The 12,635-nt window shown below is 39.2% G+C and overlaps 1 pseudogene; it reads left to right on the plus strand.

Moving 5' to 3' along the window:
- The first annotated feature begins 553 nt into the window (after window positions 1-553).
- LOC115895296 lies at window positions 554-900 on the plus strand (annotated as a pseudogene).
- The last annotated feature ends 11,735 nt before the right edge of the window (window positions 901-12,635 follow it).

Below are 12,635 nucleotides of genomic sequence, written 5' to 3' on the forward strand. Positions count from 1 at the left end.
AGTTCACAGAGACTTTCTTTCTCTGAAATTGTAACCACAGTTGGGGTAGAACACTGGCCACCGTTTATGACCACATGAAGTGCTCCCCTCAGTCACAGCTGTTTAAACAAAAGGGGTCTAGGAAGGAGCAACCAGATTTTCTCTTGGGACTGCAAGTTTTTTTTTTTTTTTTTTTTTTTTTTTTTTTTGAGTCAGACTCTCGCTCTGTCATGCCCGGCTAGAGTGTAGCGGTGCAATCTTGGTTCACTGCAACCTCCACCTCTTGGGTTTCAGCGATTCTCCTGCCTCAGCCTCCCGAGTAGCTGGGACTACAGATGCCTGCCACCATGTCTGGATAATTTTTTGAATGTTTAGTAGAGATGGGGTTTCACCCTATTGGCCAGGCTGAAAGAAAATCTTTGGCTGGTCTCGAACTCCCAACCTCAGGTGATCTGCCTGCCTCGGCCTCCCAAAATGCTGGGATTATAGGCATGAGTCAATGTACCCAGCCGAATATATATATATATATATATTTTAAAAGAACAACTTGGGGTCTCTGGTCCGTGCCTCCAAGATGACAAAGAAAAGGAGGAACAACAGTCATGCCAAAAAGGGCTGCGGTCACATGCAGCCTATTTGCTGCACGAACTGTGCCCAACGCTTCCCCAGAGACAAGACCATTAAGAAATTCGTATTTGAAACATAGTGGAGGCCGCAGCAGTCAGGGACGTTTCTGAAGCGAGCATCTTCGATGACTTTGTGCTTCCCAAGCTGTATGTAAAGCTACGTTACTGTGTAAGCTGTGCAGTTCACAGCAAAGTAGTCAGGAATCCATCTTGTGAAGCCCGCAAGGACCAAACACTCCCACCTCGATTTACACCTGCGGGCACTGCCCCATGACCCCCACCAAAGCCCATGTAAGGAGCTGAGTCCTTCAAGAATGAAGACAGACTATTCTCTGGAGAAAAATAAAATGGAAATTGTACTTAATATTGCACGTTAAGTGTATCTGTGCCAGGTAGGGTGGGGATTTTGTGTGTGTTAGAACAAGTGCGAACTGACACATATTATTTTCATGGGGAAGAAAGCTTATTCATGTAAAGTTTTTCGGGGGGAGGGGCAGGGAGACGGAGTCTTGCTCTATCACCCATGCTAGATAGAGTGCAACGGCACGATCTCGGCTCATTGCAACCTCTGTCTCCCGGGTTCAAGTGATTCTCCTGCCTCAGCCTCCTGTGTAACTGGAATTACAGTTGTCTGCCCCCACGCCTGGGTAGTTTGTGTATTTTTAGTAGAGACGGAGTTTTGCCATGTGGGCCAGGCTGGTCTTAAACTCCTGACCTCAGGTAATCCACCTGACTCGGCCTTCCAAAGTGCTGGGATTACAGGTGTGAGCCACCTCGCCTGGTTAGTCATGTAAATTAAACCTTAATTGTTTGTGGTCATATCCTTGGCTTCACAATTAGCATAGCTGTGTGAAACAAAGGGAGTTTGGGCATCTGTTAAAAAAAGAAAAAAAGAAAGGAAAACTTGGGTTAAATTTTACAGCAAATAACTCATTGCTGCTGTTCCTCAGTTCTCTCTGTAGAGTTAATGATATCCATCTTCTATGTTATGGTGATGATGAAATGAGATGGTGACCGTAAAATGCTTGAACCATCTGTCCCTTGGCACATCATAAGTTATCAAAATATGTGTGTCCACCATAGTTTCTGAGGGAATCAACTTCAAACTAGAAAACTGCTTAGCATTCAACAGGTTGGAAATCTTTAACAGAAAACTGGACGTTTAAACATGACTTCTTGTGGATACAACAGTTGGCGCTAGTGACAGTTACCTACTGTCTATTGAGCAAGTATTTGGCTGGTACTCTGCTGAGGATCTAAACATAGTATCTGATTTTATACCCATACCACTATGCGGATTTGTATGCCTGCTGTACAAATGAGGATGCTGCAGTTTAGAAGGGCAGAATAACAACCCCAAAGTTCTATCTCTGCTAAATGGCAGATCTGGGACCTGAATTCAAGACAGTATGACCTGCCCCCCAAGCCCTTTCACTTAAAACCACCATGTATTGTTACCTCCTTCTTCTCATGGGCAAAAGAAACCTCTCATACTGTCATTTTGGCTTTTCTTTGAATATCTCAGCTTTGACAGAGTGCTCCCTTCATCCAAACCCAAATGTTGCTCTTAATAAGCCGGCCCTCTCCTTCCCATATGTAAACGTCTACCTCTGAGTCCGTGAGCAGACACATACTTTCCAGTCCTGTGAATTGAGCTAATGGCACCACTTCTTCCAGGGCTCAGATTTTAATTAGCTCATAAGTCTGTCACTGGCTGGTGAAATATTTATTTCTCAGGAATACACTTTAGTAATTTATGAATCAGAGTCATACAGTAGAAACAGGATATGGACTGTTTCTACACTGGCTGTCTGTTTTCATTGGAAGTGCAGCATTCCTCATTGAAAAATCACTGAAGTAAAGCCAGCTACCTTTTCCGTATGTGGTATAGAGTCTGTTTGTTTGGGTATGTGGGGTGATTTTGGATTATTGTGAGGCTCGCATTTTTGGGTAGGATGTGAAATGAGGGCTATCATGTATTGCCCTGTTGGTGAAGACATTATTAGAAAACTCACAAGTTATTACAGGAAGGAAGGAAGAAAGGAAGGAGGGAAGGAAGGAAAGAAGGAAGGAGGGGTGGGAGGAGGGAGGGGAGGAGGGAGGGGAGGAGGGAGGGGAGGAGGGAGGGGAGGAGGGAGGGGAGGAGGGAGGGAAGAGAAAGGGAGGAGGGAGGAGGGAGGGAGAGAGGGAGGAGGGAGGAGGGAGGGAGGATGGATGCTTCACAAGTACACAGTACATATTTCAAATTATAGATACTGTATCACCTGTATTTATTTATTTATGACAGAGTTTCACTCTGTCACCCAGGCTAAAGTGCAGTGGTGTGATCTTGGCTTACTGCAGCCTCAATCTCCTGAACTTAAATGATCCTCCCACCTCAGTCTCCTGAGTAGCTGGGACCCAAGGCACACACCACTACACCCGGCAATTTTTTAAAAAATATTTTTGCCCAGGCTAGTCTTGAACTTCTGAGGTCAAGCAATCCTCTTGTCTTGGCCTTCTGAAGTGCTGTCATTACAGATGTGAGCCACCATGCCACCAGCTTTTATTTTATGTACAAGTTCATTGAAAACTCTCCTGGGACTTGGTAAAAGTATAAAACACTATGGGCATTTGGGAGGGTCCTATAACATATGTGTAATATTTCTAAACGTACCTAACCTTTGACCTAGTAATTCCATTTTTAGAATTAAGCAGACATCATATGCACAAAGATCTATGTAGAAGAACAGTCACCGATGTAGCATTAATAAAACTTAGAGATCTTTCCCTCTGTCCTTTCCCTTCCCCACTGCAGGCTGTGGGATATTCTTAAGAAACTGGATCAAATGACCATAGCCCCACCCTCATGCAAAACCCTTCTTCTTATACTGCAAATTCTAAATATAAAACAGTGTACTTTATAAATTATTAGTAATCTATAGCTGTAAAGTATCATCATACAATATAAATGCATAGGTCGAAGTAGTCTCCATATTTCCCCTAAACTAGCTCCTCACATATCTTTTAAAATATAATTCTTGCCAGGTGGGCTGGCTCACTTCTGTAGTCCCAGCACTCTGGGAAGTTGAGGCAGGAGGATTCCTTGAGGCCAGGAGCTTGAGACAAACCTGGACAATACGGCAAGACCCCGTGTCTACTAAAAATGTAAGAATGAGCCAGTTATTTTGGGGTGCACCTGTAGTCTCAGCTACTCAGGAAGCTAAGGCAGGAGGATCACCTGAGCCCAGGAGGTCAAGGTTACAGTGAGCTATGCTGGCACCACTGTACTCCAGCTTGGGCAAGAGAGGAAGACACTGTCTCAATAAATAATAAATAAATAATAAGAACAACAGTAATTCTTTCCTCTTTCATTTATTCGGTCCACAAATATTTTTAAATGTGTAACGTTTGCCAGGAATGATGCTACGGGCCAGAGATATAACAACAAAAATATGCAGAGACTTTATCCTCATAATTTATGGGCTTGCATTTATTTTATTTTAGTTTAAATTAATATACCATACATTTGGAAGTTGGGATGTACAATTTCATAAATGTTAACATAATTTATAGATTCTTACAACAGCTGTGCAATTAGGAAGCAGAAGAGTTCCATCACCCCACAAACTCTCTTGTGTTATTCATTTGCAGTCACCCTTCCCTCAACCCCTAATCCCTGGCAACCCCTGATCTTTTCTCCCCAACCCTACACCTTTGTTTCTTGCCCATGTCACAGGAATGGGTTTATACAGTACGTAATCTTTTGAGACTGGCTTCTTTCTCTTAGCATAATGCTTTTGAAATAGATCCAAGTTGTCACATGTATCAATAGCTGTTCCTTTTTATTGCTCAGTAGTATTCCATGTATACATGTCATACTTTAAATTTGTCTATTTGAAGACGGATGGCTTGTTTCTAGGGGGCTATTCCAGAGTTGCTATACACAGTCATGTCCATGTTTCTTATAAATGTGCATTTTCATTTCTTTGGGTAAGAAACCCAGGAGTGGGACTGTGAGGCTCTATGATAAGTATATATTTAACCTGGTAATGGACTGTCAAACTGTTTTCAAAATGTCTGCATCGTTTTACGTTCCCACCAGCAGTACAGGAGAAATCCAGTTTCTCTGAATCCTCAACAGCACTAAGGATTGTCAATTTTTTTATCTTATGCCTCCACTAGGTGTTCAATGGTATCCCATCCTAGCTTTAATTTGCATGTGCCAAATGGCTAATGATGTTAAACACCTTTTCACGGTTTTTGTGTTTGTTTTTTATGTTTTCACCTTATGAATATCCTCTTTTCCCTCCACCCAGGACCCAATAAGAAAGGAGTATAAATATACTCTAAATGAAGTGACTATTCATGCCTTTTCCCCGTCATTAAAATAGTTTGTTTGCTTTCTTACTTTTGTGTTTTGAGAGTTCAAATCATATTCTAGATACTGAACATTTTGTCAAGTGTGGTTTTACAAATATTTCTTTACAGACTCTGTCTTTTCTTTTAACAGAGTCCCTCACATAGAATTTATTAAAAATTTTGTTAAGTCAAATTAAACCTCTTTGGGGAGGTGAGATTGTGTCATTGGTGTCATGGCCAAAAATTCTTATTTTAACTCCTTTGGATGTGAATATTTTATCCATGTGTTCTTCTAAAACTTTATTGTTCTGCATTTTATATTTAGATCTATGATCCATTTTGAGTTAATTTTTGTATAAGGTATATGATTTGGCAAATGTATGTGCAATTATTCCAACACCAATTGTTGTAAACAAAATCATTTTTCCTTTGATTTTGCACCTCTTCTAAGGTTTAATTAAGGATATTTTGTGGGTCTATTTCTGGAGTCTCTATTTTGTCCAATTGATTAATGTGTCTACTCCTTTACTAGTTTGCACTATATTACCACAGGCTTATATGAAATAAATTAGATATATTCACCTAATTTTATTCTTCTTTATTTTGGATATTCTAGTTTTTGTTTTTCCTTATAATTTTTAGAATCTTCATGTTCATAGCTACAAAAACGCCTGCCAGCATTTTGATTTGTATCGTTAAACTTATACACCAATTTGTACAGAATTAACACTTTTATTATGTTGAGTCTTTGAATCTATGTATATATTTATTTAGATTTTTTTAATTTCAAAAACATTTTACAGTTTTCAGCATAAAGATCTCTTATATGTTCATTATATTTATAGCTAAGTATTTCATTTTTTGGAGCAATTGTAAATGGTTTGTTTTTAAGTTTTGGCTTCCAGATGTTCTTTCCTAGTATATAGATTATATGATTGATATTTGTGTTTTCATCTAAGAGGTTTTAGAGTTCCTTGGGATTTTATAAATAGACAATTATATTATCTGTGAATAAAGATGCCCTTGTATATTAATTTCCAATCCATATATAGAATCTATAATTCTTTTTCTTCCTTATTGTAGTCAGTAAGATTTCCAATACTGTGTGGCATAGGTGTGGTGAGAGTGGAGCTCCTTCCTTATTCCTGCTCTATTGGAGAAAATACTCACTTTTTCACCAGTAAGTATATTAGTTGTGGGGTTGTTTGTAGATGTCCTCTACCAGGTTGTGGAAGGTACCTTCTATCTCTAGTTAGTTGAGAGTTTTTATCAACAATGTACATTAGCTTTTATTTTCAAATACTGTTCAGCACTATTTTATAAGGTCATGTGTTAGTTTTCTTCTTTATTGTGTTAATATGGTACATAACATTGATTTTTTTCAATATGAAACCAGCTTTGCACTCCTGGGATTAACACTATGTGGTCACATTTTGTTATTATTTTTCTATATTATATGTGTTCCATGATATATGCTTACATATATGTGTGTGTATATATATGTATGTATATATATAATATTGTATATAGCCTGGTTTTGGTATCCGATTAATGTTAGACTCATAAACTGAGTTAAGAAGTATATCTTCCACTTCTATTTTCTGGAAGAGACTGCGTATAGTCTTTTTTTTTTTTTTTTTTTTTTTTTTTTTTTTTTTTTTTTTTTTTTTAAGTTTGGTGGAATAGCCAGTGAAACCATTTGTGTCTGAAAATTTTTATTTTGGCAGGATATTTTAAATGAGTCTACTGAACCATTCAGCTTGTTTGTTTTGAATAAGTTTTGGTAATGGTTGTCAAGGAATTAGTCTATTTCATGTAAGTTGCTGACTATACGTGCATAGATTATTTGTATTGTTTCGTTATAATCTTTTTAATTTGTGTGATGTTTGTAATTTTTGTCATCTCTGCTTTTTGTCAGTCTTGCTAGAATAGATTCATCACTTCTATGCTTTGAAAGAGCCAGATTTAGGTTTGATTGCTTTTTGATTTTCATATTCATTGATTTTTTTTATCTTACATTTAGCATTCCTTTCTTTCTCTTTGCATGTATTTGTTTTTTTATTTGCTTTGTTTTTTTAATAGTTTCTTATGCTGTGCAGTTAACGTTGTTGATTTGAGAATGTTCTTGTTTTCTAATAGAAGCATTTAGCATTATATATTTCCCTCTAAGCACTGCTTTAGCTTCCCACCATATATTTTGCAAAATGTATTTTCACTTAAGTTCTGTAATTCCCCCTGAGACTTCCTCTTTGAACTATGGGTGATTTAGACTTTGCTGTTTAATTTCCAAGTGCTTTTAGATTTTTTCCAGTTTATTTTATGTTACTGATTTCTAGTTTAACTCAATTCTGTCAGAGGAAAACAACTATATGATTTCAATTATTTTAAATTTGTTAAGTGTTTTATAATACAAAATATGGTTTATCTTGGTAAATATCTCACGTGGACTTAAACAGAACAGACATCCTGCTGTTGTTGGATGGTGTTGATTATACTTTTTAACTATGTTTTGTTGGCTGATGGTGTTGCTTAGTACTTCTACAGCTTCATTAATTTCCTCAATGGTAATTTTATCAAATAGTGAGAGAGACCTCACTTAAGTTTGTAGATTCTCCACTTCTCTTTGCAGTTCCATCAGTTTTGGCTTTATTTTAAAGTTCCGTAGTTTGTGCATAAACAATCATGATTGTTTAGGATTGTTTTGTCTTTGTGGTGACTTGGCCCTTTTATCATGACGTAATGTCCTCCTGTATGTCTGGGTGTCTTTGTTTTGTTTTGTTATTTTTCTCTGAAGTTTACTTTGATATGTAGTGAAACATATCAAAGCAAAACAGACAGAGTGGGAATTGCCCTAAATATGTCCCATCTAATCGACATGGAACTCCCCCATGGATTTTTGAATTGTCAGTTGTCAGTTTAATGGTTCTATCTGCCACAGTAATTTGAGCTGCCTGAAGACAGCTCCTTTATTGTACTTTTTACTATTTATCTCTAGAGGCTGGCATCATGGCCACCACAGAGTAGGTGTTCCACAAGTCTGATGACTTAGTAAATCGTTCACCATAGGGAAACATGAGGATAGCTGGTCAATTATGCACACACAAACACACATGCATATGTGCATGTACACAAAAAAAAATACTGCCTTCTGCCTACAGTAATAGAGCACTGCCTGTGGGTGGGATTTGTGTGGTGTAGGTTTCTAGTCTGAGTCAAATGCATGGTCTTCCTCAGATCAAGAACACACATACATTGCAACACTTGCCTAGATTCTGCGTGTTGCTTACTTTTACTGACTGGGTTTTATTCGGTTACGAAATGCCCCACCTGCCAAAAGTAACCTTGATCTCTCCCCATGAGTGTCCTCTGGCCCACAGAACTGACTAAGCAAGTACATTCAATATGTATTTGCTACCAAAGTCACAGAAACAGTCTGCCACATGTTCCTAAAAATCATATCACAACCGTAACAACAACAGTTAAGAGATCCGAGCAAGTTCTCTATGTGCTCTATTTGATATATTCTTCCATTCTCTCTTTCTGTGCCCTGGTAATTCTTCACAAGGCTAAACGCTTCTATTCTGTCCTTCTGTGCATGATTTTACCAAATTCTTGTGGTGTGCATCCTTGAGGATTCTTCTCACCACGATCCCCACATCCTAACATTCATGCCTTGGCTAATCCCTCCTTGAATGTGAGCAGGACTCACAACTTGTTTCTAACCAATGGAATATGACAGAGGTGATAAGATATGTATGATTGTGTGTATATGATTATATAAGGTTTATTTTAATTTCAGTAGCTTTAGGGGCACAAGTGGGTTATGGTAACATGGATGAATTGTATAGTGGTGAAGGCTTGGCTTTGAGTGTACTGTCAACTGAATTGTATACCTTGTACCCGACAGGTAATTTTCCATCCTTTGCCCTCCTCCCAGCCTCCCTCCTTCTGAGTTTCCGACTTGAACAGGCATTTCTCAAAAGACGAGAATGGCCAAAAAACGGCCAACAAACATGAAAAAAATGCTTATCAGTAATCATCAGGAAAATGCAAATTAAAACCACAATGAGCTACGACCTTTCCCCAGCCACAATGACCACTGTTAAAAAGTCAAACAACAACAGATGTTAGCATGGATGTGGTGAAACGGGGACTCTTACATGCTGCTGGTGGGAATGTAAATTAACCTCTATGGCAAACAGTATGCAACAGTATGCAGATTTATCAAAAAGCTAAAAATAGATCTACCATTTGATCCAGTAATCCCACTACTGGATATCTACCCAAAGGAAAAGAAGTCACTGTATGAAAAACAGACATGCATGTGCATGCTTAATGCGGCACAATTCACAATTGCAAAGAGAGGAAACCAACCTAAGTCATTGCATAAGATTATAGCAACTCTCTTGCTGGATCTTTCTCCCTCCCTGTTTCTCTGTCTCTCTCTCCTCCCATTGCTGGATGTGCAGAAGCAAACAGCCATGAATCCTGCAGCTACAACAAAATGAATCCTGCCAGCAACCTGAGGGAGCTTGAAAGCAGATCCTGCTCCAGATGAGTCTGTAATGAGAACCCAGTCCTGGCTGATACCCTGACTGCAGTCTATTAGATTCTAAGCAGAGAACCTAGCTAAGCCATGCCCAAATTTCTGATACCCAGGAACTGTTAGATAACAGAAGAGTGTTGTGTTAAGCTTCTGCAGGTGGTAATGTGCTATGCAGCGAACAAACGTAACACAATTCTTCCAAAAGCTCTATGAGATCAGTATTATTACTCCCATGTTTCAGATGGGGTACTGTAGATTGTGGTAAGTTAACAGATTTGCCTAAACTCACACATTAAGTAATTGTATAAGCTAGAATTCCAACTTACACTATCTCTGATTCCAGAAGCTGTGCTCTTAATAATCATGCCCCATACTGCTTCTCTTCCCACCCCCACACTTTACAGAAAAACACATAGTATTTGAGGGTTGTTGACACATTACCACTGAATCAAAAGTATTCTGAAAATTTTCTAATTAAATAACATTATAAGCTAGGCTGTTAATACAATGAAAGGATCAGTTTTCCCCCGTGAGTTTAAAATGTGTCAATGCACTTGTTACAAAACCCAAAATACTTAGCTACTCTTCCAACCTGCCACCTCTCTGCCCTCCCATTCCAGCCCTCACTTTACTATCTTTTCTTCAACCCTACTGAACTGCTTGCAGTTTTGCAGATATATCATTATTTTAGCTGCTTTTGAGTATTTATAGCTGATGTTTGACAAAACTGTCCTCTCTTTTGTCTTCACTTCCCTAACTCTTTCTTGGCCTACATATCTCAGCAGAAACAACCCCTTCTCTGTGGACTTTCTCTGCCTGATTCTTCTCAAGGTTATGTCCTCCCATAGAATCCCAAACTTCCTCTCCTTAGCACACATGACACATTATTTAATTCTTGTGCTGATGACTCCCACAAGAATGCAAAACCCGTGAGGGAACGGTCTGTGTTCTGTGTGTGCCATTATATGCCTCTGAATAGCACCATGCCTGGCACCAAGGAGGTGGTCAATACCTGTCATCCAAATGCAGGTCGGGCATCTCCAGAGCCCTCTCTGTCTCCACTTACCTTAACAGTAAAAAGAGTGCTACTTAGTGAATAATCTAATGGTAGCTTCACTAGCATTCCACCAAGTCACATGAATTGCATTTTCCAACTCCTGCAGCCCTGGACAGCTGCTGTAGGTTTTCTTTTTCTTTTCCAAAAGGTTTGGTTTAAGCTTTAATGGACTCATTAAGTGGAAATATACAGCAACCTGGAGCAGAAACAAATCCAGAGTTTGACGATTTATTTACTTGTGAAGTGAGGCCTCATTTCAATAAACTGGTTTGAGAGGAGAATTTGGGATGGACCGAGATGTTAGTGCATCTGACTGCAATATTGCTATCCCTACTGGGAACCACGGTCATGAAACATAATACTTTGCCTCAAAAGTGCTTTGGATGACACCTCACAAACTGCTCATGAGGACAATTTTCCTTTACCCGTCGGCTTTCAGAGGCAGATAGAGCAGCTTGGATAGCCAGGATTTGATTGGTTTATTGCATGGGCCTTCTCTCTGTATATTCAGGAAGGTGGTGAAAATGAATTGAGACCTAAACTGCAACTGGTAAATGGGAGAAAAATGCAGTGCATGACACGGAGAAGAGAATTTCAGAAGCCACTGTTGTCTGTGCCTCGGTTTCCTTATCTGTAAAATGGGTACTGATTGGTACAGAGAGGGCTGTTATGAAGACCAGATGAGAAAGGTCACATGGCCACTGAGTACAGTGCCTGGCACAATGGTTGTTCCATATATGTGAGCTTTCATTATCCTTACCTTTGATACACAGCTGATACAATGTTAAGTCCTCAATAAGTGTCATTGGCTATTATACCCATTACTGCTGTTCTATGGTTTTCTCAGTGCTCCCCAGGGTAGGCATTTAATAAATGTGGTATAAAGCCTGTAACATGGTCCCCAATGATCCCTGTTCTTGTGTAACTCCCTCCCCTTCGGGACAGGCTAGATTAATTAATTACAGGAATGAAAAACATGCAGCATGAGAGATGGAATGCCACTTCCTAAATTAGGTAATAAAAGTGACTGGATTCTCTGCCTCGGGTATCCCCCTCTTTCATTCTCTCTCGAACTGCTTATTCTGGAGGAACTGTGTACTTTGTCCTGAGGCACCTTTCTAGAGAGTTCCCTGTAAATTTGTGGGCAGCAAATCTCGGGCCTGCTAACAGCCAGGTGAGAGAGCTCAATGAAGGTCCCCCTCCAACAGAGCCTTGACACAATTTTAGCTCCCACCAACACCAGCCAAAACTACTCAGCAAACATGCTTTTGGACTCTCAGCCCACAGCAACTATGAGGGGGTACTTACGTACCAATGGATAACTAAGGCAATATAATTAGTTGCTGTTTTCCATTAGAATATAAGTTCTATAGGTAGGACTTTCATATTTCTTATTTGCTTCCATGCATCTAAATCCTAGCAACATTTCTCGCACACAACAAGTAATCAGAAACTCATTTTTCCATGAGTGACTGGAGGCCACCACCAAGATTCAGTAACAAGGGAATGACCACCCCTCACTTACATCCCTTTTCATCATTTAATTAAAAATTAGCAGTTTTCTTCATAAAAGTTGTAGCACTAAATGCTAACAAAAATATATACGTTGGAAACTTATTCGAAGGATATTATATAATACATTATTTTTAAGCAAAGGCTTTGGGATATTTTTCAAACACAAACTCAGTGAGTTGAAGAAGGTGAAGAAGCATTCCTTAAGGGGTAAAGAGTAAATACTCTTACCCTATTTTCAACTTCAAATCACCTCTCCAGTTCCTAACAGCAGTGGCTTCACAGCTAAGTGACCTTACCCTACCCAGACAATTTCCCAAATTTTGGTTTGCTCCAAGACAAACCACGCAACACACCGTGTGTATTTCTCAGACCTTTATGATTTGGCTTCATGAAAACCACTAGAGTTATCACACCTAAAACCAAGGATGACGAGTTAGCAAGACAGAGAAGCACATGTAAACAGAAAGCAAAGTTGCCATGCACCTAGCAGGACTCTCCATGAGTGTAGAAAGGAAAAAGGTACAAGGACTCTCATTTCCAGCAAGAAAAAAGGTACAAGGAATCTCATTTC

The sequence above is a fragment of the Rhinopithecus roxellana genome, chromosome 20 (genome assembly GCF_007565055.1).
Source record: "Rhinopithecus roxellana isolate Shanxi Qingling chromosome 20, ASM756505v1, whole genome shotgun sequence".
In the NCBI taxonomy this organism is placed as follows: Eukaryota; Metazoa; Chordata; class Mammalia; order Primates; family Cercopithecidae; genus Rhinopithecus; species Rhinopithecus roxellana.